This window comes from Carassius gibelio, chromosome B7 (genome assembly GCF_023724105.1).
Source record: "Carassius gibelio isolate Cgi1373 ecotype wild population from Czech Republic chromosome B7, carGib1.2-hapl.c, whole genome shotgun sequence".
In the NCBI taxonomy this organism is placed as follows: domain Eukaryota; kingdom Metazoa; phylum Chordata; class Actinopteri; order Cypriniformes; family Cyprinidae; genus Carassius; species Carassius gibelio.
This window is the reverse complement of record NC_068402.1, coordinates 4,999,380-5,026,735: the sequence shown is the minus strand read 5'-3', so window position 1 is coordinate 5,026,735 and position 27,356 is coordinate 4,999,380. Positions and strand designations below refer to the sequence as shown.

The window sequence follows — 27,356 nt, the reverse complement described above, 5'->3', positions numbered from 1 at the left end:
AATAGATGAGTCCTTCACTGCAGTGTATAATTGGTTTAAAGACACCCTTGTTAAAGATTTTGGTCCCAAACAGAGAAAAAAATCTGGTCCCAAACATATTGTGCAAAATCTTATTTAGCGTATTTTCATTATAATTATTTTTAAAGTGTTTAAAGACACCCTTAATGAGAAAAAGAGAGAAAATCTGATCCCAAACCGTGTTATGCACAAACAAATGTATAAAAAATGTATTGTACATAAATTGTAGATTCTTGAGTAACACTTCTAATAAATGCACAGTGTCCCTTTTTACTTCTGTTATTTTATAGTATCTAATGTTCTAATCTAATGTTTTATAATGAATTGACCCCTATTTCTGCACACCGGCAGCATATCCATTCATTCATTCAAACTGTTGCACTACAGGTGTGTAGAAGTGTTTCTCTCTCTCTCTCATAGAAAATAGCTTCAGGTTAAACTTTTATAAAGAATGGAATGATGAGACATTGTCAAATATGTTTTAGTCATATTTGATCAATATTAAAAGCTATCATATTTTAAGATGAATCACGTCATGTCAGGTTCACCCAATATGGTTCAAATTGAACCCACATGACAATAACGTAGTTATTTTATAAACACTTTATTAAATTTATTTATAAACCATTTATTACAATTAATAATGTATTACAAAAATAATAATCTTAAAACAATAAAAGGGTTAATTCACTAGAGATTACCCAAACTCAATCAACACTAGCAGCCCCACATTGCCCCCAAGAGCAGCCTGCTGGCCCTGGGACCGGACCCCCGCTCTCTGCTCGGATGGAGGGAGTGATGGAGGAATTTGGAAGAGTCCGGGAGAAACGGAGGCGGGTCCAAGAGAGACTCGTTCACCGAAAATAAACCTGCACGAGGGGGGAAACGTCTGCGAGGGAGGAGAAAGAAGAAGAGAAGGGGAAGCAGCGAAAGAGTGCAGGGGGAAACATCCGAGAGAAAGAGAAGGGGGAGTGCCTGCGTTTGCAGAGGATTAAAAACTGCGCAATCTCCAAACGCGCATCTCCTGCTCAGATCAAACTCGTGAGTGGACACGAGGGACTCCACATCCACATCCTCGTCTGGCCAAACGCGCATCATCATACTAGCAGACCAGAGAAGTCGTGAGATGCGTGCGTGCGTGAATGCATTTTTGGGGGGAAGACTCTGGAACAAATTGTCACATCATCTCTTCTTACAGTGGTTTCATAACGCAGCTGCGCCGACATTTTACAGTGTGCGATTCAAATGTGCTCATGTATGACATGATGAAGGTGCTGGCGGATCGCGCGCTGCGCCGTTCATTCACCGCGCGAGGCGAAAGAAACTGCGCAGTTGCTTATATCGCTTGCATTTTTACAATGAGGACATGCAAGAAGAAGAAGAAGAAACCACCTCCTAGTTGGACCCTCTGTGCATTAGCAGGTAAAGACAGACACTTTCTGGACTTTATGCACCACGCCTGTTGTATTCCATTAGCTGTTTGCGTTGCCAATGTGTCACTAGGTTCGCAACGCAACGAAACGTGTCCGGTGTGGGTTGGTTAATATCGGAAGAGTGATACATTCCCGCATTTGATTTCCATGCGTTTTGATGAAATTCAGTCATTTTGTGTCGGTTGCGAACAGAAAGTAGTGTGGGTTTCCATATGAGTGGTGGATAAAGTTACCCACCCTTTACCAGTAACACGGGTGAGATCATAGTTAACGCGAACCGGGGAGACCGTGGGAGTTGAATATTGTGCAATCATAGCATGAGGAATATAGCAGAGTAACGTTACATAGACTTGTTTTATATATGTGAATTAATGCACATTTTGCACCTGTGTAAATCAACCCGCGCTGTAAGTGATGGTTTCACATAGTTAAATAATTAAATGTCAGATAATCGCTGAATGAGACTGGGGCCTGGCTGCAGGCGCGCAAGTGTGTCGCATTTTTTTCTTTCGGAAATGTCATGTTGTGAAGTTGTGGCGGGATCGGGTATTTTCCAGGAAGAACATTTGAATTTTTTCTGTGGCATGTTTTTTTTTTTCTCTTCCTCTCTTGTGATGACTGTACGTCGCCGCCCCCTTCGGTCCTCCTGCGTTTCCTGTGTGTGAGCGCAGGGGGGCGCTGCAGCTCCACCTAAAGCGCCTCCCCTCAGAGCCTTCTAGAGCCTGAGAGGTGCCACGCTTTTGGGAAAGGAAAGAAATGTCATGGCGGCTGTTATAGTCTTCAGTTAAAGGTGTACTCACTCTTTTTACTAATTCAAGTTTTGCACTGTGTAAAAAGTGTTTTTTGAGAAATATGTTTAAAATGATGCATGCTCACATTCACTCATATTAGTTTAATAGAAAACAGATATTTATTCTACATGGAGAGGGTCTTCACTTGGTGACGTCAAGTTACCAGCACAGCTAATAGAAATGTTTATGAATACTACTACATATTGCAATTTCAGTGCTTAGCACAAGCACACAAAGGTCAAACAACAGCCATTTATAAGTGTGAGGTTGAAAAATAAAACAGAATTGCTGTGGCTAAATAAAACCCTTAATGGTTGTCGCTAGAAGGGATGCTACAAAATCCAAAAGCTATCACTAAATTAAAATTTCTGCCTATTAGATTGTGTTTTATTAACGTCTAAACCCACCCCTTACAATAATGCAAAAACTGTTGTAACAGTGTGAGAAAAATATTGATGTGTGCATGCCCAGTAGTTTCTACACCTTTAAGAAAGATATGCTTCCTACCAACGCACCTGAGAAACTTCTACCTAAAAAAAACGTAACGTGGAAATAACTTAAACAAAACAAAAATTATATTGTGAACAATAAGCCCAAATGAATATATCTCAATTCAGCTTACTAGTTGGTATCAAAACGAAATGTTTGTTTTGCATAAAAAAATCGAATAATTACGATTGGACTAGTTGTATCTTTTTAATACAGACTGTAAAATTAAATTAACTTGCAAAATCACATATTATAATACACTCCAGATTTGCTTTCTGCCCTCTGATCTCAATATAAAGACTATTTCTGCCACGTTTCAAATCAACACACCCTTTCGAGTTTCCCACTTGTAACTTTGCTTTGTTATGCATGTGCTTGGATCAGGTAGTTGTGATATTTTAGACTCCACTTGTTGATTCTGAACTTATTCCTCTTTAGGACTCAGATTTCAAAGGTTCTAGTTACCACACATGATTATAGTTTTCATTTTATTATTCATACCACCACTTCAGCCTGGTTCACATTACCATCAGTTGAGGTTCACTGACAAATCTGCCATAAAACTCCAGAAGCATTTGCATTGAGTGTTTTAATAAATGCTCATTGATTTCATGCACACTGCAAATAAATTCTTTAAAAAAAAAATGCATACAATTCTGCCATCTAGGTCACTTTGTAAATAGGAACAAATCTGTATTTGAAACCCAAACTAATCTGTTATTGTATCTAGAGGACACTAATCATTGCTGTATTACGAAAAATTTCAAGACTTGACTTTTTTTTCATTGAATCACTGTTACTGCGCGGATATGAGGTTTACCCCGACCTCTGCTCCTTGTCCCTGTGTTTAAAATGTCATTTGTTTCACATCGGCATCACCATTTGGTTTTAAATCTACATGTTACTTTATATTATGGGAGTAAAGTGGTGTGGTACAGTATCATCCCACTAGATAGCAGCACATACTCAGAAAAAGAAAAGCAAACTCAGGCCTGTTTCTTCATGTCAGACAAGAAAACGTGCAGATACAGTTGATCACGTGAGCACAGCACTTATAATTAACACAAGGAACATTGCTTTGGTTTTGTACACTTGTGCTGCACTGCTTCTCAACCTGGAGTGTAATAGTGTCCCAAAATTGAGACACAGGTCTGTTCTGATGATGTTTTGGACAGCAGGGAAAAATGGTGCTTAATAAAAATAAGTCATGATGGCAACTTAAATAGGCTTATCAAAGGGAGAGCACATTTCTCATTTATTTTGCGGGTCATATTTTGGACCACATGCTGACCACCATCAAAAGTGCATTAGATGGAACCAACAAAATTAAATTTTGTAGAAGAATCAGTTTAGGTGCTATGTTGTTGCCAGTTGATATGCAGTGAAATGGCAGGGTCAGCAGACAGTAATGTTAATGTAATGTAAATGTTTGTATTTACTCTCTCTCTTTTCTACAGAGTTTGAGATTTGGTTGGCCAACATGAGACTCTCTCTGGAGCAGGCTTTAAACCACGGCCACAGGACCTTCAATCATCTGATGGAGGAGGAAGATGAAGACGCAGATGAAGACGCAGGCGGCTGGACGTTACCGGAGTCGATGGAGAGGACTGAGGTCAGTTGATATGATAATTAAGTTGTCTTCTCTTCAGTTGTCACATGATCCTACAGAAATCATTCTAATATACTGATTTAGTGTTAAAGAAACATCTCTTTTTATCATCAATGTTGAAAACAGTGGTGCTCTTTGATATTTTTGTGGAAACTGAAACATAGAAAGTTCAAAAGAAGTCACATTTATTCGAAATTTTCTGTAACAATGTAGCCTTGCATTATTGCTGAAAAAAAGTATTAATCTTTTTTAAAAAATCCTAAACATTTGAGCTGTAGTGTATCTAAAGTGGACGGCTAGCAGGTCAGATGTTAAATAATACAATATTCAGCTGTCACATTGTTTCAACAAAGGTCTAATGATGACATGAAACTTTTCAGTACGAGACCACTAGAATCACTTCCTTCCTTATTTGTGCAAAGTATATCCAGTCTGTCAACTTAGATCTTAACCGGAAAAATAAACCGGTAACTGTGCGTTTAGAAATGTTTATACTTAATATACCGAGGCACAGGAACGCACAACCAGTTCATCCGCCTAGAAAATGAGTCCCACCTTCATATGACAAGTGAGAAACACTGAAGAAGAGAAGTGTGCTTTAACTAAAATAATGTCTGAACACTCGCCTGCAAAACTTGCGTTTTAAAGGATGACACTGTAAATCAATGAAAAGAAAATGAGCGACAGGTCAACATTATTTTCTGTGGTCACTCACAGAAGGATATATGTCCATAGAATTTAAGTTAGATTTGACCAGTAATATTAAATGAAGTGTCATTTTAGTGGTTTAGAAAGAGCAAGTAATGGTCCTGCTGTGTTTTCTTCTGTGTGTTTGTGGAGGCTCAGTGTTGTATATGATGGAGATGCTGATGGGTTCATGGCTTAACTAGCTCTCAGCTGCTTTCCATTGGCTGGTGTTGGATTAAAGTGATTGATTGATTGATTTAATGATGTAAACCATGCAGTAAGCTCTCATAGATTTCTGTTGTACAGTGTATGTCTGCTCTGCTTGTCTCCCTTGCTGTTTTTAATGAGTAGACAGTGTGTGTGTGTATTTTATACAAACACACATGCACGCATTGTTTTGTCTTAAATAAAAAATACGTTGCAGATGTGATGGAAAGAAGAGAATTGTTTGAATAAGAAATATAGAAGAGGAACAGAGAGACCTAAAGTGCTGAAACACAAAGGTCACTTATACTCGTCAAGAATGTTTTCACAGGAATAACAACCCAAAATTAAAATGTGGTCACATTTACTCACTCTCATGTCATTTCAAACCTGTATGACTGACTTTCTTCTGTGGAACACAAATGAAATGGGTCCAAAACCGCCATGGACAGAAAAACAGATATATTTCTCTTTTAATGGAAAGTCAATCAGGTTTGGAATGGGTTTCGTAATATTAAACAGTGAGCTCAAATACCTTGTTTGGTAGAAAAGGTCATGTCACAGTTGCCTTGTTCTGCACACCTCTGTTTATTCTAAGAGGTGTAAGTGAGGCCAGCAGGGGGTGCTCTGCTCACCCTGGGGTCTGTGTGGGTCCTAACGCCCCAGTGTAGTGATGGGGACTCTATACCCACAAAAAAAAAAAAGAGAGAGAAAAATATCTTTTGGGTGAGATTTTAAACTGAAGTTCTGATGCTCTGTGGTCAATAAAAATCCCAGGATTTCCTTTGAAAGTTTTCTTGGCCAGATTTGCCCATAGGTCTCTGACCGTCCCCATATCTCCCCTTCATCATCACTCAGTACATCATGTTATCTGTGGCTGCTGTTGCATCATCCAGGGGGATGCTGCACACTGGTGGTGCTTGAGGAGATTCCCCCTTCTGCGTAAAGCGATTTGAGTGCCCAGAAAAGCACTATATAAATGTAAGGAATCATGCATTTGCTACAAATAGAGGCATTGATGTTTTGCCTTTAAAACCACCTCTGGCTCGTCATTCATTACTTCAGACTTCTGTGCCTCTAGAAGCTTGTGTTCTGCAAGTGAACGTCGCTTGATTGTGCCATCCCAAAGAAGCACAAAATTACTTCTACAGACTTTTAAATAAAATGTTCCTCCTGGTGGAATGACCTCCCTAACTCAATCCTTAGCCATCTTCAAGAATCGGCTTCAAAAACATCTCTTTCATCTTTATTTACCTTTATTCTTAAAAAAAAAAAGACTTGCTCTATATTAATTTACTGCTTGTTTTCTTAAAAGAAAACAATTTTTTATCTTTTTGTATTCTGTTTCCTTTTTATTTATTATACAATTAACAAAAGCAAAAAGTCCTCTAGCACTAGCTCTATTCTTTTTCTAAAACGGAGTTTCAACAAGCCGTTATGAGGAGTTGTGTATGTGAAATGTGAGTCACTGAGACAGTGTGTCCTTCAGGAACGGAGAGACGAATGTGTCGTCTGTAGATTAGACAGGAAGCTGTTGTATGTGAACGGGTGATGTGCAGTAGTTTGTGTGAGAGAGTTATTGCAGTGTTTCTGGTGTCATGCTGCTATCAGGACATTGTATCAATCACCATGACAAGACTGTCCATCACCTGCCATCTCTGCACTGTCCTCTCTCACAGAGTCACCTTTAAACACACACACACACACACACACACACACACACACACTCTCCTTCAATATCTTGAGTGACACATAACTCTTCTCAAGGCTGGACATCAGATGAGGCCGGACAGAGTCGCTGTAAACCACTTGTTCTTTTAACCTTCTTCATTCATTATTTTACTCCACTTTAATATCCAGCTTTGTTTTATTGTGTTTTTAAATAGATAGAGGGACGGATGGATGGATAAGTAGACAATTATAAAGATAGATAGAGGTTCATTTGCTATTACATTCAAACATGTGAAGTTAGACATATTTTATGGCATGCCCATCAAAGGCTGACTTAACTGTATGGTCTTGACAAAAGGATAGAGAGGAAGGAAGGAAAAGAAACAAATAAAAAACAGCGATATTAGCTGAGTCAGCTGAAGGAAGTAGTGTGGGTGGATATCCTGTACACACCTCCTCACAGCGAGGAGAAAAGAACATGACGTCACTCTGAGACCAATGAATGGGCTGACGTCACACATGTGTGTGTGTGTGTGTGTGTGTGATATCGAAGAGGACGAGTGTGTGAGACTTGACGATGAGAAGGAGTGAGTGAGAAGCATGAATAAGCTGCAGAGATGACCAGGATGGAGGAGACTTCATCTGACACGTAACACATAAATGTCTCCTGTGTGTATATGTTGTGTGTGTCCTGAGGGGCTTCAGGTCTGTGTGTGAGTGTTTCTGTAGAGAGGAAGTGATGTATGCCTGAGGCCCAGCTAACCATGAGCAGGATGAGAGGAGCATCCCTGCGGGAGCATCTGTAACCTGAGGGTTCAGCGTCTTTAACAACTTGACCAATGGCACAGAATGGAAAGAAATGCTCTCTTAGTTAAAGATTTTGTTATGGTACTTAACTTTTTCTTATGATTTCTAGTTAACGTTGATGATTTTCACTTTTGGGATTTCATCACGTTCCCCATGTTCACTGAGCAGATGTAAGAATCAAAACCTTCTTCTCGCCCTCCTCCTCTTTTGAATGAAAGGAGCTAATCAAAGCCCACCCCTCACCCCCCACGCAGTCACTGCTCTCAGCTCTTTGTGTACCAGGTCTTTGTGTTCAAGAGGCCCTGACGGGGAGAAAGACAGAGAGAGAGAGAGAGAGAGAGAGAGAGAGCACATGCAGACTGCTTTGTGATCAGATGTTATAGCTCACCGCTGTACTTTACCCTGGTGCTGTGACCCATGCAGTTGATCAAGAACACGGGCAGAACTTGACTGTGTGCAAGAACGTACATGTTCACATGTCCCCCGCTTAACCCTGACACAAACAGACATTACCCAGTCAAATCAATCATGGCCTGTCCACTTCTCTCCCTCGATCTCTTTCTTTCATTGTCTTCTCCCCCCACCATCTCAGTTTATTTTCTGGATTGACAAATAACAGCTGAATTGCTATAAACAGTTCATATAGATTTGAATATCTTCTTTAGAAAATGTGAGTGTTGTTTGATGTACACTATCATTCAAAAGATTGAGGTCAGTAAGATTTTTAGTCTCATCAGTGGAGCATTTATGTGAACAGTGGTAATATTGTGAAATATTATTGCAATATGAAGTAAGAAGCACTATTTTTATATATTGTAAAAAACAATTTATTCTTGTGATGAAAAGCTGAATTTTTAACAGCCATTACTTCAGTCTTCAGTGTCACCTGATCCTCCAGAAGTCAGTCTAGGATGCTCATTTGGTGCTCAAAAATGTTTATTGGTATTATCAATGTTTTCAAAACAGCTGCGCTGTTTAATATTTTGGTGAAAACTGTAATACCTTATTTTTGTATGCTTAATACATTCAAAAGAACAGCATTTATTTAAAATTGAAATCTTAACATTTAAAAACTGTTGTCAATTTTGATCAATTTAATGTGAATACAATTATTGTATGATGTTGCTAAAAAGAACATTATTTTGTGTATTTGGTGTAATGCAGTGTTTATGTGGTTTACGGTAAAAAAAAAAAAAAAAAAATGCCCCACCTTTTTGAAACACATTGATTTTTACAAAGCGCATCGGTCTGAAACGCGAGGTGTGCTGTGATTGGCTGAATCATCAGTGGAATATCCTTTACATATGTGAACGTACTTACAGACTGTGAGTCAGAAGCACCAGACTGTCCTTGCAAAGTTAGAACTGCCCCACTTTATAGAAACAGACGCCGGTGTTGAGGGATATTCTCACAGGAAACAGTCCTTGTCTTTCGTAAAATGCACTGCACACATCTGAATATTTGGGTTGAACTGTTCTGGAACAGTGTTGTCGTCTTTTGGAAGACCAAACAAAGTAGTTTCACTTTCACAACCAAACACAGCATCTATACGTCATGGCAGCAGTGGCAAAAGATAGAATAAAAGTTATGCCTTCTTTCTTTGCGTGAACATTTGGGCGGCGTTATGCAAGTCTTCCCACATTGTGACGTAGATGTGTGGGGGCGGATCAGAACAAGCTTTTTTAGGAGGGAGTGGTTGACTCTTAACTTTGATAAAGAATATCTCTTTGGATTTGAGACTTTAGTCTTTGCAACTTTACAGATCTTCTTTATGCACCAAGAGCTTAAAACACTCCAAAGAGAAAGGAAACATTTTAATCGCATCATGTATTAAAAAAAAAAAAGTCTTAATGACTCCAAACTTTTAAATGGTAGTGTATACCATGATTTAGTTCCTGCATATTTATAATAGCTGTATATGTTAAAATGTATGTGTTAAAAAATAGTATTAAATAATATTTTATATTATTTAAACATAAATAAATAAATTGTAAAACATACATTTAAAAATTAAATTTTACATTTAAATTGATTTATTTATTTCTGTTTATTTTTTGCAATGAGTCCCAGTGGCACTGACATGTGATTAGGTTTTGTTAATAAAAGACAGTCACCCATTGTCCCTCACACAGTATCAGGCAGACATACTGTACAGCTAGTACACAGCACTCCTTGTGTGCACCTAATAGCTAGGAGAGTTTGATATAGTGCATGCTTATTGATGAATTGGTGTGAATCTTTGTTAATTCTTTGTGTGGGTTGTGTGAATTGTATTCAGTCTGTTCCGAGTTTGTTTTGCTTGCACTCGAGGCACAAAACTAGTCTCAGTCTCTCTCTCTAAGAACTTGTTAACCTCTCTTCAGACTGTGAGCTGAATAACTGAACAGCAGGGTGCTTGTGTCAACTCCACAACACCGTGATAATAAGCCATCTAATGCCATGTGTGTATGTGGGCAATGGTGGGAGGCCGAGACGTCAGCTCACGACTCGTGACTTGGACTCAAGTCAGAAACGAGTCCCGATTTGGAAGACCTGTGACTCGACACGGCCAATATTAGAAAACTTGAGACTCGACATTGACATTATCATTGTTACTAGTGACTTGACTCATTCTGGACGAGTCATTCATTGCTGGTGTGCGCTTAGACTCATGCTGATGTTCTTGTCCCGGATCAGCGTGTACGATGTCCTGGATATAACTAGATTTTTACTACAACAAAAAAAAAAACAGTATAAAAATATCGCAACATACCAGATATTTAACTTGAAGCGATTTGACTGAAACAAACCTCCTATTGCAGATTTTCATTTAAAAATCATTCAGTCTGAATCATTTGTGATTCTCTTCTGTTCAGTGTATTCTGTTCTAAGATAGATTGAGTAATTTTACTTCTGTAAAAATAGAGCGGGGTGTAAATATAGTCTCTAGTATGAAATCTTGAATAGTGAGAGCTACTCCTCGCACGTCTGCTTCTCTTTCTGTCACACTTGCACTCACATTTTAATACCTCTTCATTCATAATGATGTGTTTGTATTAAAAGGAATTTCATCTGGTCTGATATTGTCATTCAGATGAATTTGATTGAAATGGCCACAAAGTCCATAAGTGATTATGCATGATGTAACTGTAAACTGAGAATGTAATTAATGTTTTGTTTAATTAGACAGTTGTTATGGGAGTCCGCCAGAAGCCCAAAACTCACAGGACAGTTCCAGCATATCTCTAATTACCTGTGGTTAATTTTGAAGGCCGTACCCCATTAAAACACATTGTGTGTTGGATAGTGACAGATGGATCACTGTGAATGTCTGTTCTACAGTAGCTTTGTTCTCGCTGTAGAGAACTGGAGAAATATTGAGACAGACTCTTCAGGATAAGAACAAAGAGCACAGACGAAGCGTGTGACTGCGTGTTCTCTTCTCTCTCGCTGTCTGTTTTCTCTGTTCCTCTGCGTGTTTCTTCTGATAAGAGTCTGTAACAGGCTTATGCTCCGTAAAACCTTTAAAAGAGATTGTCACAGGGTCTTTGTTTCCCAGTGAAGGTCTTACACATTTCTTGAGTGTGTGTTTTGTCGGTGTGTGTTCTGTAGTGCTAATGTGATTGGATGTGATGAGATCAGCGAACAGCTTGGATTGGTGGAGTTTGATGTTGTTGTTGAGAATGCCATGATTCAACTCTTTATGATGCAATATTTCAGCATGTTGATGTTGAGCTGTAACGTGTCTGTATGTGGTTATGAGACTGAAAGATTAAAAAACATTCAGCTATCACTATTAATCTGACATATGCCACTGTACGGTATATAAAAACATTTATTTTAATTCATGTTAATTGTTGTAGTTTTTCTCCTTTGAGATTACTTTAATAAATTAAAATTTATATAAATAAAAAAATATAGAATATAAATAATACTTATAAAAAAACATAAACCGTGTATATATATCTATTCTTGGGCTGTAAAATGTTTAATAATGATTAATTACATTCAAAAAAGTTTGTTTACATATTATATGTGTGTGTACGGTGTATATTTATTATGTATTTATAAATACACATATATGTATACGTTTAAAAAAAATTATATGTAAATATATGTTAATACTTATTTTTTACCTTAATATATACATGTATGTGTGAGTGTGTGTATGTATATATAAATATATATATATATATATATATATATATATATATATATATATGTGTGTGTGTGTGTGTGTGTGTATATATATATATATATATATATATATATATGTATGTATATATATATATATATATATATATATATGTGTGTGTGTGTGTGTATATATATATATATATATATATATATATATATATATATATATATATATATATATAATGTATATATATATATATATATATATATATATATATATATATGTATATATATTTATATATATAATGTATATGTATATAATATATATAATTAATGTTAAACTTGTTTTGCAGCCCTAATTTATTCCTACACCCAGAAATTAAAAAACAGCTAGTAAAGTCATGAATATTCAATATTCATCTGTCAAAAAGTGTAGGAAACCTGTTAAAAATAATTTCCCCCTTTTTTAAAGGAAAAAGCCCTTATGGGAACCAAGTTCAGTGATTTTTATTTTGCTGTTGGGTATTTCTTCTTCTGTTCAAGAATACTTGTGTGTATGCATGTATTCACTGATGACCCAAGAAGTATTTGGACACTATATAATCAAATGTTGTTCATAATTAAGACAAAACATTTGTTTCTGGTTCATGTACATGGTTAATGTGATGAACTACACCTGTGTGATCTTCAGGACACCTGACTGTGGACATCAGGTGACCATACGTGCATATAGAAATCCTGGCCAGAAAGTGTCCCCCTAAAGCGGCACGCATGGTCACCCTAGTTCAGATCAGGTTGGGAGCAGTTATCTCACAGCCAGTGAAAAGAAATGTCTCAGAAAAGTGAAGTTCTGAGAAAAGATCTAGCATCATATGTGCAAACACCGCTTGGCTTGATATGTTGTTATCCATAGGTTTCTGGGGCTGTCACTATATCTGTGTGTTTTCTGTGATTTGTATGCAGGTCTGCTGTAGGTCAGGCATCGGTCCCTGTGTCCACTGCTAGCCGTGTGTTGTGGTCTGTTTGTGTGTTTCTGCAGGGTACCTTTAGTCAGGGCCAGGCTTCTGTTTCCATGGTGAACCTGGAATCCAAAAAGCTTAGCTTTCCCTACAGCTCCGCCCCATTACGACATCTCATTGGCTGATTGTCCTGCATGGGATTGTGATGCGGGCTGTCAGCCGGCCAATAGGGCACAGACTGAGCCAGGGCTGTTGCTAGGGGGAGTTGCTTGGAAAAGAGTCAGCTGGGTTTTCTCTCTCGCTCTTGCTCTCCCATTGCACTCATTGACTCCATCTCCCCCTCCCGCTTCCTCCTTCCTGTCTCTCTCTCTTTTTATGCACTTCTACACGTGCTGGGGGAATAGAGCACATGTTGAAAAATTCACTGAATATTTCATGTTGCTCTTTGGTGTGTAGAGCTCAGATGCTTTGTATAAGTGTGTGTGTGTGTGTGATGTGCAGAATTGTTTTGGCTTGGCATTTGTGTGTGTCTCTGTAAACGAGTTTAGTTTCTCGTGGGAATATAATGGTATAGCCAGCCATAATGTCTATGTGTGTGTGTGTGTGTGTGTGTGTGTGTGTGTGTGTGTGTGTGTGTGTGTGTGTGTTAAGAGCTATGCACAGAGTATCACGTAGGCAAGTTCCCCTCAGTTACCCCCTTCATGCACTGACCCCAAACCAGTGGCCCCACACACTCCCCTCCAGAACAAAAGCACACATATGTAATTAGCAATCAAAAAGGGGACTTCCTGTTGACCTGTATTGTTCTTAAATCAGAATTACACTAAATTAACCCTAACTCCAGTAATTGACATTATTTTGAGGTTAATATAAACATAATTTTGTCTCTTTACAAAGCCTAGTATTAGTAACACTAGTATTCTGTATATTTAGTCCACTATGTTAGTATGATTGATATGCGCTATTTATATACTATAGAGGTGCACTGAAATGAAAATTCTGGTCTGAAACAAACATTTTGGATGCATTTGGCCGAAAAATGAACCTGAAATGCTTTTTTTTTAATTATTTATTATTTTATTAAATAACATAAAATAATTTTGTAAGACTTCTTAATTTAACTCAAGCCAATAAAATAACCAATTTTTTTACTGCAAGTAAAACAAGAAAATTGGATAGAAAATATATTAATATCAAATACCAGTATATTATTTTTTATTCAGTTCTATGCAACAATCAGATTTAACTGAACATTTTTGTTTGTTTATTTGTCCAAATAATGTATAGTCCTAAAAAGAGCATGTTACCAGCATTGTCCAGTACACATGCACTACACCATGGAACAAGTGAACTACACAGAAAAAGGAGAACAGCGTTGTGATGAGAGCTAAAGTTGGGAAGTCAAACTTGGGTTGCCCGGAGTGATTTTCAATTATTGTTCATTATACTATGTCTCTAAAAGTTTAAAGCTTAACTAAAACTACGTTTGATCAGACCATGTTAACAGCTGAATCATTATGTTTCCAATTGTTCGTGTTTCCCCAAGAAGCCTTTGCTCATAGTTCTTCATTATATTAGCCGCTCTCTCTAAGGCCCCATTTACACCGCATGGTTCAAGTGACCCAATTCAGATTTTTTCCTCTCATGTGGCACAGATCGGATATGACCGGTGAACGTGTAAGCAGGAAAAAAGCGCATGGATTCCGATGTTCTCAGATCGGATTCAGGCCTCATTCATATGTGGTAATAAATCGGATATGAATCGGATATGTGCATTTGCGTGTGCCATGTGCAAGCAGACAAATCGGATATTCCCAAGTAAATACGAGTCGTACGTCATTAAAAAAGTGACGTCAACTCAGGTGGACACCACCAACTGAGATCACATGACTTATTAGAGACGCGAAATTCGCACAGGTTGCAACAAGGGCTCCTCTTTTTTTCTCCGCTGTACGAGTCCAATGTTTTGCTGATTTTTTTTTTGTTGACTTTTCAAAATAGTGTGGAAAGCAAAACACTGTATAATTTTATTTGCATCTGAATCCATTGTATTTCGTGCTGTTTTACTTTTTTTTTCCGGGTCAGAACATCTACGTTTGGTGGTTTCAGCAGTGTATAGTGTAAATGCAAAAATCAGATATGGGACACTTTTAAAAGATGATATAAGCGGGCCGTCAAAAAAATCGGATATAGGATGCAGTGTAAATGCAGCTTAATGGGAGCTTTCCCTTTGGAATTAATTTCTGCTACTGTAAGATTACAGTTTCTCGATTACAGTACATAAATACACAGATATTACCATAATCCTCTGTTTGTATGTTGATCCATCTGAAAAAACAACAGCACAAGACGTGTTAAAGCTTGAAGTGGAGAGTGTGTTGATGAGATACAGTAGATTAGATCAAAGCACTCAACTCCAGCCCACACCCCGTCTCTCTCTCTCTCTCTCTCTCTCTCTCCATCGCTCCTGGCACAGACCCAGCTGTGTAAGCTCTTATTACTGTGTTTGTGCCCTCCTCTCTTTTTCTTGTTTTCTAGTTATTATAGGTGTGAAGTGAACACCTACTATTGTACAGATGGAGTTTGAGAATATTTTTAGCATTTGAAGACTGAGATTTAGTCTGATTCTTGTGGTTAGTTGTAGACTGCATGTATGCATTACTGTACTCTGGGGGGTCAGTGAGTTCCTCTGTAACACCAATGCAGATCAGGTTACATAGCTTTTTTTTTGGTTGTTTTACATTTTTACAGAGGTGTCCGCATATTAATCAACAGACTATGAACCACTTTCTGTGGTGGCTTTAGGAATCCCATAGTTTAGGTAATACATCCTAATACATTTTCAAGAGAGAATGTGCATTCACTTTAACTGAAAAAAAAAATACAGTTTTTAAGTGAAGTCAGCTTTATTTGTATAACACTTGCTTTATATGCAATAGAGACTTTTCCAAAGCAGCTTAATTGTAGTAAACGGGGACATAACAAAATCAGTGATGCCAACTTCACCAAATAAACAAATCTAAATTCTGCTGTGCAACAGCTCTGCAAAGACAGGCTTTTAGAGGCTTTTAAAGTAATTTGAGCAAAAGAAGCATCATTTATATCTACTTCAGGGAGATAAGAGTAGTACATGCATGTCAGTCACATACAAACAACAAATAGACTGATTTCGAGACTTTGCAATCTCTAATTGCTTGTAATTTATTCACAGCAAACTCTAATCTTTTTCACAAGACCTTGAAACATCATATTATGTGTGTGGAAATCCACACAAAGCACTCGTGCACACACATCCTCTATAACACACTGTGTGGTGCAAGGATAAAAATATCCAGGACTGTAAAATATAGCTTGCTGTGGTCAAAGTTAGTCACACACATGCAATCTTGAGCCTGTGCTAACATACAGTATCTAGACGTGTACAGACAGAGTTATTTTTACTCGTTCTTGTGTTTTTTCCCCCTGAAGAGAAGAAACACATAATGCACCCCTCTATCTCTCTCTCTGCTCCTCCTCCCAAACTCACTCACTGCTCTGGAAGGAAAGAGGAGGAGATGGCAGAAGAGAGAGAGAGAGACGGAGAGAATGCAACAGGAAGAGGAAGAGTAGAGAGAGAGAAGAGGTTCACAGGTGAGACAGGATGGCAATTATCAACTGTGTAAGTAAAGGATGTGCAGGTGTGTGTGTGTGTGTGTGTGTGTGTGTCTCAGTGCATGCGGATGAAACTAAGTGACAGTTTAAGAGAATAAATCTTTCTTTTCTCGCTCTACCTGCAGTTTGATTGACAGACAGCATGTGCAGATGTCATTCAGTGAACAGTTCTTTCTTCCATACGAACCAGACAGTAGATAAATATATAGACAGACAGACAGGTAGGTAGAGAGACACCGATAGATAAAACAAGACTTTTTTTTTTTTTTTTTGCTTTTGCTGGACTTTATTTAGTTGAGTGTGTCAGTGTTGCAAACTCCAGAGAATGACTTGGTCTTCACGTGATCTCACTCTCTGCATCACCAGGACCGTTTCAGTTTTTGAGTATTTGTGCTCTTGACTGCTGTGGCAGGCCATTATTTGACTTCTTTGCTCATCTTATTGCATCTCACAGAGCGAGAGAGAGAGAGGAGAGAGAGAGAGATGAAGGGAGTGAAAATTAGCTTCTGAAGCTGGAAAGGGAAAAAAATGGAATGGAGAAAAGTGTGTGTGTGTGTGTGTGTGTGTGTAGTAAAGGTCTGTGAAGGACAGGGTCCCTGCAGTCGAGGGCAAATTGACTGGAGTCATGTGAATTACAGAAGACGGGATACGTGTGTAACGTTTCTTTCATCTGTCTGCTCTCAAATTCCCTCTTTTTCTCAGGTGACTGCCCCCCCCCCCCACACACACTCGTTATTTCCCCTTAAAACTGTCTGAGGTTCATTCTGCCTCTCTTTGTCTGGCTCTTTGTTCAGCAGTAGTTAAAGTAGTGTGGAGAAGACGCTCTGTCTCCATCTTTCTCGTCTGTACGACACATTCTGCTCACATATGCGTGAATGGCAGATATTTTTCCAGGTTGTTTGTGGAGGACGCTGTCTCTTCTGTAGAGAGCTCATTCGAGTCCTTGAGTTCAGAAATGTTGGATTTCTCTCTCAAATGCAAGTTGACGTTACACTCATAAACACATGATGTAGAATATTCTGCTGCTGTTTCATCAGGATGATATGATACATAGACTGCTGCAACAGAACAGCCACAACACAAAGACTCAAAAAGCTTTTAGTTGTGGCTTCTAATCCCAGTGGAAAGTTGTGTTGCTCAGAGGTTCAGTAGATTTAGTGGAGTACTCAGTGATGTTTTGCATAGGACACATGTATGCTACCTTCATGTTTTTAGGTCATTATGATTTTTTATGTTTTTGAAAGAAGTCTGTTACGTTCACCAGGGCTGCATTTTTTAAAAATCAAAATACAGTAAACACGTTATATTGTGAAAATTACTTCAATTTTTTGTCGTTTTAATATATTTGAAAAGAATGTATTAATTTAGTTATTATTGTAATTTATTCTTGTGATGGAAAATTAACTCCAGCGTCTTCATTGTTACAGGATCCTGCATAAATCTTTCAAATGTGCAAATTTTTTTTTTTTTTTTGGAAAACTTTTTGGAAGTTTGAAAAATTTATATTCATTGTGAGAAGGATTACATTTAACAATGTCATTAATTAGATTAGATTTCTTTATATGATTGTTAGATGTCATCGAAGGCAATCCTTAATGTAAAAATACTGTCAGTCAAAACAGAAATATTGTGCATCCCTGTATGGGATACAGACTAGACAATTGTTGACTTACAGTAAAAGTACAGTGATATACCATTAATATGGATGTCAATATAATGATAATTTTTTTATTTTTAATAATTGGTAAAGAAATGTTTGAAATCTCTTTTGACTTGTGATTGCAGACTGTAGCACCTGAGAACAGTGTGTGGCACTGCTTAGATTTGTTCTGAAAGTTTTGGATTATGCATTGAAAAAAGAGGGTTTGGTTTCTTTATCCCTCTGTTAGACATAAATGAACTGCAATGCATCGAGAGTTTTAAATGAGCCGAGAATGATAGTGTGTGTGTTTTGGTGTTGGAACACCTGCCAGCTGTTTCCAGGTGAGTGAATGGAGTATATTTATGTGAGTGTTTGTGTGTGAGGTTTAGTGTCAACGTACTGTGTCTGTCTGCTAGTCCCAGCGGGGGAAGAGAGTTGTGTGTGTGTGTGTGTGTGTGCGGTTTAAAAAGCGAGAGGGGCTCACTGCTTAAAATATACAGTGTGCCCGATGAAAGCACTTTCTTTTCCTTCCTTTCAAACTGTCACCAGATTACTTCACTCTCGCATGTAAACACAGAAGTATCTCTCAGTGTGTCTCTGTTCTGTTTGTGATGTTGTGCTGTAGCTGCTGACCTCGGCACATATAGAGGTCTCAGACATTCCCACACGCTTACCTGAGATACTGTAACCATTAATCGCACGCACAGAACCGGTTCCAGTCTTTTGTAACTGTTGTATCTAGCCTCTTTCCTCTGCAGTGTGTGTGGGTGTTTTTGTGTGCTTATGTGTAAAGTCTGTTTGCCCAGCAGATATAGAGAGGCATATAGAAGTATACGTAAGTGAATGCTTTAAACCTTTGAATTATGCAGTCAGGCACAATATAACCTACAGCATGCTATGTGAACTTTTCACTTCTTTCCTCTGTGGTGTTTACATTTGCTGTCTGTTTAGATGCTTGTACTATTTTGGTATCTAGGTTTGCTCATATTGGTTCCATCTTAGTGTGTATTTATACTTGGTAACTGCATGCTAGTGTAAATGTTAGTCAAGACACATTTGAGATGTGATCTGATCACTCAGACCTCCGGGATTGAGACGTAGCCAAGACCTGTATTTGCAATGCAATGCATTTGTTTGTTCAGTCCACAAACAGATGTTTGTATTGTGTTTGAAAGTCGCGCTCACTAAATGTGCATTCCTTTAAAGACTTAAACAGGGGGAAAAAACAACAGTAATATTAAAGGTAGGGTAGGTGATTTCGGAGAGGCTAGCAATAGCAAGCTACCTATGAAAGCATAAGATCCCACCCTCCCTGCAAATCACTCTCCAAAGCCACGCCTCCTCCAAAACACATGAGCGCATATATTAAAATGTAATTTATTCCTGTTATGGCAAAGCTGTTTATAGCAGCCATTAGTCTTCACTGTCACACCGTCCTTCAGAAAACATTATAATATGCTGATTTGGTGCTGAATAATCATTTCCTAATATTATCAATGTTATTTTCAATCATGTTAACTTAAACAGCCTTAAATTCTACACCGGTGATATTTACTGCATCCCTCGATTAAATCACAGATTTCAATTGAGTCTAGTTGTTAGTTTGTTTTATAGTTACTACCTTTACCTTTTCATTTGATTTACTGTGTGTTATGTTGATTGTAGTTTTAGTAAGTTAGTTTAGTTCAATCTCTACCCTGAGGATGTCATTAATAATAACTTTGGCTGCATGTGGGGTTATACTGGTCACGTGGGAGGAGTTTGCATGACCTTAAGGGGTCATGAGGGATTTGGGGGTGGGGTACAGATGAGGGGCGCCCCATGAGATATAGAACATCTTGAAAAGGTAGTTGTAGCAGCGGGGATAAAGTTTGTCAGGAAGTGGATCTGTTCTTAGTTTATATTTGCAGCAGCAAACTCATTTTTGTAGCTTGTAGGAAACATGATAAAAGGAATGTAAACATGCATGCGCACACACACACACACACATCTCCATCTCGTTTCTCTTCTTTTATCACACACTCATGGCTCTCGTTTTTACTGATAGCATGCAGGTGTGCCATCAATTACACACTTTCCTTCCATCTCACACACACATGCCCCACCGTCTCGCTCTGTCTGTCTCTCTGTTCCTTGTGTTGTTGGTGTCTGGGGGTAAGGGCCCTATTAGTGCCTCTGTCTGGAGCCTGGAGAAACCCTACACCCGACAGAGACGGAGAGACAGAGCAGGAGAAAAGGGGGGAAATGGGGTAACTTGATCTCTTTGGTTTGTCTATTCAATACAGAGGTCACTTGCTCAGGCACAAAGCATTAATCCTTATACACACACACACACACACACACACACGCACTGACTCATAAACACTCATTTGTCCTAAAATCCCAGAGCAGTAACATACAATGTGATGATGCAATTCCAAGCAACAGTACTATTGGACTATTCACTATTGGAACTGCCGTCATGAAAATGGTGCCTATGGAATTATGGGTGGCTTTTGTCAAAGGAAAAAAAATGGCTACTGTCTGTTTATCCTCCGGCAGAAAGATTTTGTGGATGACAGAGAAAAGAAGAGTGGAAGTAACTGAAATAGAGGGACAGACAGACAAACAGTGTTTCAATTGAAACGATCTGTCTTCAGTCACAGAAGTAACCATCCACTTATGGTTTTGACTTCTGCTTGTAAATCAGAAATTACTTACTTGCCTTTATTAATAGTTATTTATATGTGAAATTGTCATTATTTCTGTGAATCAATTTTGTGTCACCGTCATGGCGTGAGAATAGCTATTCCTAAAACTTTTTGTCAGCCGAACCCCTTTGACCCAAATTAGAAACATGAAGTAGCCCTGAGATTTAAAGTTAATATGAATTAACCGAATATGAAAAACACATTTGCATGTTCACAGTTCTATGATGTTAGTTCGGGTTCTCATGTCATGGACAAACAAATAAAACATTTTTGTATGTTTTAATTTTTTTTTTTTTTTTATATTTTTATTAACTGACCACAAGTTATTTAATTATTACTCATATAATCTTATAGTACTTATATCTTAAGTATACTTAATCTTATAGTACTTAAAGTATTTATTTTTATATTTTCAATTAGCATTTTAATTTCAGTTTAAGTTTTTCGGTTTTAGATATATATTTCTATTTAGCTTCACTGTCACATATCTACTATGCTCAGTTTCTTTTCATTTATTTTGAACAGACAGTAGTACAAATTAAACATTTTCCCACCTAGATGTGAAAATACTAAATAGTATTACATTGTTAATTATATATATATAATATATATACTGTATATACATACCAGAAATAAATTATTGAAATATATTTGATTAAGTTTACAGATGAGCAAGTGGAAAAAACAGTGCAACACGTAATGTAGCCTATATATGCTGAGTTTCAGTTCATTTTTGTGACAGGCTTCATTTGTTCACAGAAAGGAAACTCAAATGGCAGAAAGTGACATCCTATTTGTTTTCTTTATTTTAAAAAAGCACAATGTTTTGGATTCATTGTGACTGTAGACAAATAAAAGCAGACCTTTATACAGTGATGCATTATTAATAAGACAATAAGTGTTTAAAGTTGATTCTGCTGGTATAAGGAAACAGTGTAAGTGATCGTGCCGGCATGCACACACACACACACACACACACACACAAAACACATCGGTTCCAGCATTGCTAACTTGACAGCGTGGTTGGTACTTTAACAAAATAAAATACAGTGAATAAAACATCAAAACGCCCGCCTCTGTGTCACCATTGGAACTGAAGTACAAGCTTATAGTTTATGATAAATAATAGTTTAGCATTCAGATACGATGCATCGCAAATATGGAAATATTATGAAATATTTTGATTTGTGCTGAATGAAAAAGGTAGGATACACGAGCACAGAACTCCGTTTCACAAACAATTGAGTGCACAAGCCTTTAAAGTAAACTCCTTTGTCAGTCTGTGAGAGACGCATTCAGAGTCAGCACATGGTCACTGTCTAGTGGGCTTTGTTTTCAAGTAAAACTCCTGGCATTCGCTGTTCTTCTGCTGGCAGCTGGTTATCAAACATCGTTGCGTTGCTGTGGGCACCCTTTCTGGATTGGGGGTGAATTGCCTGTATTCATTGTAAAGTCTCATGCACCGAACTGAGATGCCTGTACCTTAACAGTTCGGTATGAATACATGTATCGTTCCACCCTATATATCTATATATATCATATCTCATATGAGTGTACATCATTTTACATTCATATTTAAGTGCAAATTATTCTTTATATTTTAAACTTTTTATATGAGAAAAATTCCTGTGTTCAGGTTTGTGAAAGTTTCTAAGATGACATTATCACACTAGTTTTGCAATGAGGCTTTTACTACAGTATACTGGCATTAGAGCTGCTTCTACAGTTTTGTTTATTTCTGTGAATCAGTTAAGAGGTTGATAATCAATTGTTTCAATGAATTGATTTATTTATTTATTTGTGTGCATCATTCAAAGTCATTTTGAGCCATTTGACATTAGTTCCATTTTTTTTTTTTTTTTTGATAGAAAATTATTTTTTACTTTTATTTTATTTTGTGCCATTAACATTTTGATTTCTGGAAATGTGGTTAGTCTGATTAAATATAATCATATTTTTAAGCCATTTCAGAGCAAATAAAAATACAATCAGAATTAAGATATTAAGTATCATATTTGCTGACAAATGTGAAGACATATCTTGTAAGCTCCGGAAGCTGTTGTATTGTAGGTTACTAGTGCTGTAGGGAAGCGTGTGTGTCTTGCGTGGCCTGGTGATCCGCTTTCATCCGGGGGTTTTCCTGCATGCACTGCCACTGCATGTGGCCCGGGGCCAGAGCTGAAGCCTGTTCTGCCTGTGCCAGAGTCCCTGGAGCCTGGAAGGACAAAGCTGGTCTCCTTCCAGCTCTCTTAACCCCCAAATACTGGCACCGCACAAGCTTTATCTGTGCCTCTCGCTCTGGCTCTGATATCATTTCACTTTGACGGCCTGCTCTATCTCCGGCTCCCACAACCCTCCACACGTGCTCTCTTCCACACACACACGCACTGCAGCTGCGGTGGCCGCTGTGTGGCAGTGTGTGTGTCTCGCGCCGTGTGTGGCCTCACATCAAACTCGTAAGTATTTTGGTTAATGAATTCTTCGCCCTCACTGTGTGCCCGTCAGAGTGGTACCAGCGTCTAAGCTGCAGTACCGCCCCGTGCACCACCCACGGCGAGCCCCAGAGAGAGAGAGAAGTGCTGTCTGGGGAGCTTAGGGTGGTTCAGGTCATGTGTGGTCCTCCATAGTGTTTTAATTAGGTTCTTCTCACTCAAATGGATCATTAGCTATAACGAGTCCAAACCACAGAAACATGTGTAGACATTTGTAACAAACACACGTATGAGCCTAAACAAAAAGCAAGAAATGCACCCAAAAAAATTCTTCTGTGTTTATGTGTGTATATATATCTGTGCTGCACTATTTGAAACATTTCAACAGTTTACGTTCCCTTTGTAATCATGTGCAGTACTGTTCAAAAGTTTGGAGGAAGTAGGCCTGGTTTTTTTTTTAAAGAAAGAAAGTAATACTTTTATTGATCATTGGTGCATTAAATTTATCATAAGTGGCTATAAAGACATTTATAATGTTACGAAAGATTCTATTTTTAAATTGTTTTGTTTAAATGTTGTTGTTTTTTTTACTTTCTATTCATCAAAAAATTTATCGCAAAGATATTCAGCAGCACAACTCATTTCAACATTAATATTTTATTAAGAATGAACATTCAGAAATTAAGAAACGTTAAGATGACTTCTTGAACCCCATTCACATCCAGAATGATAACTATAAGGGCCGTTTCATAGTCAACGCATCTGTACGCATACGCTTCCCCGAGGCTACACATAGTTACGCTTCGGCCGCCATTACGCGTCGGTGCGTAGCCAAATGTGTCGTCCTAGTAGTCTTTCTCGCGTTGACTATGTAACGGCCCTAAAGATAATGATATTAGCATCCACACAAGCGCACATGTGTCTGCTGCTTTAAATTCACAAGTTCCTTATAGCAGGATTCATTCTGATTGGGTGTCAATGTTTTCATCATTCATCAGCTTTATCATTAGTTGTTGTGTGGATTCTGCTTTTCTTTAATATTGAGAATGGTTTTTACAACTATATCTTTATCGTTATCTTTATAGTTATTGTTCCTGGTGTGAATAGGCCTTTATAAACCAAATCAGCATTTTAGAAGGATCTAAATTAGATAAGCCAGCAGACCTGTGGTAAAGGCATTTATATGCACAGCGAAATCGAGGCACTAACTTGACCTTACACGTCTGATTGAGTGTGAAAATTGTGTGTGAGTCTGCGTACAAAAACTTTTAAGACACCCTGAACCCTCATGACCTCTGCGCCCAGACGTTGTCCCTTCCCCCATGCCAGTGAAAACCCCCATCTGCATTCAACACAACATCACAAACCTACACACAGCTTCCAGCAGTCACCATCCCTCCTCTCTCACTCAACACGTATGAAGAAAACACTCATGCTTTATCTGCATGTAACATGATGACTTTTACTACACAGCATCTGCAGTCCTGTGTGTGTTTTGAAATAAAACAGTGAGCCATGCACCGCAGTACTTTTCTACAAATAAGGGATAGTGTTGTCACAATACCAAAAATTCAGTAGTTAGAAATCAGTTCTCAATATGACTAGCAAAAACATTCAGGCTAAACTTAACAGACTAGCAAAAACATTTTTATGTATAATGTAGTCATGCGAAAAAGTTAGGACACCCTACTGAATTCCATAGTTTCCCTATCAGGATATAATAAATAAAAAAAAATAACTGGACCTTTCCAGTTCTTAAAATTTGGAAAATAAAACCTCAGATGAATACATGGTATATTGCATACATTATCATTCTTTATTCAACAAAAATAAAGCCAAAATGGAAAAAGTCAGGCACTGCTACTCAAATACCTTTGATTAACTGATCACCAGCAAGTGTGGGCACCTCTATAAAAGCTTCAGGTGTGTGTTAACACGGTGCCAAGGAGTTAAGACGTCAAAATGATCTTAGAGAAGCAGTTGTTGCTGCCAACAATCTGGGAAGAGTAATACAGCCATTACCAAATAATTTGAAGTCCTACATCATTCTACAATGAGGAAGTTTATTCTGGGAGTCTACTCCCAGGAGTGGACGTCCCAGCAAATTCACCCCAAGATCAGACCATGTAACGCTCAGAGAAATGGCAGACAACCTAAGAACTACACCGCAGACTCAGTTAACATGTTAAATGATACAATTCATGACAGTACTGTTAGAAACATATGGGACAAGTATGGCATGTTTGGAAGGCTTGCCGGAGGAAAGCTTCTATCTAAAAAAAGCATGGCAGCACGGTTTAGTTTTGCAAGTTTGCATCTATCTTTTAAAAGTATTTTAGAACAATGTCCTTTGAACAGATGAGACCAAAGTGGAGATGTTTGGCTATAATGCACCGCAGCACGTTTGGTGAAAACCTAACAAGCATATCAGCACAAACACCTCATGGCTCATACCTAAAGACATCCATCCAAAAACTAAAGCTTGGCCAAGACTGGGTGATGCAACAGGACCGTGATCCCAAACACACCAGCGAATCTTCAACCGAACGGCTGAAAAGAAAAGAATCAAGGTTCTGCAGTAGCCCAGTCGTAGTCCAGACATAAACCTGACTGAAATCATGTGGTCAGAGTTGTGTATAAACAAATGCCCACAAACCTCAATAAACTGGAGCAACATTGTAAAAAAGAGTGGGCCAAAATTCTTCCAGAATGATGTGAGAGACTGATAAAGTTATTACTGCTTAAAGTGGATCAAAAGGCAATTGAATAGGCTGTCTTATTTCTTTATGTTTTTTTTATTCCCAATAAAGTCAGGTCTATTATATTCACTATTAAGAGTTTTTAACTATTCTTTTGACTAATCACACCTGCACCATTCACTGCAGTGAAGAAAAGTATATGTACACTTCATTGCTTTTGTTTCATGTATTCAAACAGTACAGCAAGGCGCTGTAAATGTAGTAATCTTTATTTGTCAGATTCAGTATTGTGAATGCTGCTACACTTCTGGATCTATTGTGGAACTTCTGAAATGTAAAATTCTTGTAAATATGTGAACTTGCAAATTTACACAGAGCAGCTAGCACAGTTTCACTGATCAGAGCGTTTGGAAAATGCTGCATGGGCTCTTTTGGGTGCTTTTTTATGTGTTAAAGTGAGTCTTGAAGTACTACATGGTAATGAATCCGTCCTGCTGGATATTCATGAAGTTTTCCCTTTTTGTGTTCCACAGAAGACAGAAACTGATTCGGGTTTGGAGTGACGTGAGGGTGAGTAAATTGATCGTTTTCTTTTGTTGATGAACTAGAACTATCCCTTTTAGTAGAGTTTTTTACACTGTGACCATTTAGTGAGTGTGTGAGTGACAGAAGTAACATAAAGGGGGGTTGAAATCCAAGATAAAAGCCAAGGAAAGAGAAACTTCCAAAACTTCAGAGCCTGTCTGTCTCCCTCACATTCTCTCCCTGGAGTCAGACAGGAGCGGGATGGGGGCGGGGACCAGACAGGTCGACGCCCCCTCAACCATATGCCCACAGTGAGAGGGGCACACATGTCTCTGTCCAATAGGTGGTCTGCAACAGAAACAGAGCACAGTAGTTTGATGGATGTGGCCTAAAGTGACTCAGTCTTTGGTCAGTGTGTTTGTGTGTGTGTGTTTCTCTTCCACTCTATTTTTATATTTTTTAACCCAAAAGGTGACTCACTCTCTTTCTGTCTTTCTGTGGGCTAAAACCAGTGTGTGTGCAGTGAAGACAGCAGTTGAACACACAACCTTATGCACATTTTTAAACAGCAGCCTTATATATATATATCTATATGCATCCATGCACACAAAAACTCCTTGAACCCGTGAGGAAAGTCTGTAAGTCTCACGTGCTGAGGCATGTACAAACCAGCAGCATGTGGTTTGTGTTTGTGTGTTTGACCCTTTTTCCCTTCCTCTCTCTTTTTTCCTGTCGCTCATTCTTTTTGGACTTGTTGCCTTTCCTTTTCCAACATCCAGCAGCTATCAAAGCACTGACCGAACATCCCAACACACACACAAATAGCACATTCAGAGCGGTTCACATACTTACTCCTTTGTATGTGAGCTAAGAGAATCCAGATGCACGTGCCTGTGTTGTGTGTGTGTGTGTGTGTGTTTTGTCTAAGCCTGA

General features: G+C 38.2%; 1 protein-coding gene across 2 annotated transcripts in view; it reads left to right on the top strand.

The window, feature by feature from the left end:
- The first annotated feature begins 967 nt into the window (after positions 1-967).
- Positions 968-27,356, top strand: part of LOC127961481 (lysine-specific demethylase 6B) — a 73,254-nt gene continuing 46,865 nt past the window's right edge. Inside the window, exons 1-3 of one of the 2 annotated variants that reach the window (XM_052560617.1) lie at positions 968-1,440; positions 4,189-4,343; positions 26,432-26,468. The gene's annotated coding sequence lies outside the window, so the exon portion shown is untranslated. The remainder of the gene's footprint in view (positions 1,441-4,188; positions 4,344-26,431; positions 26,469-27,356) is intronic. The other variant, XM_052560615.1, reaches the window with a different exon arrangement.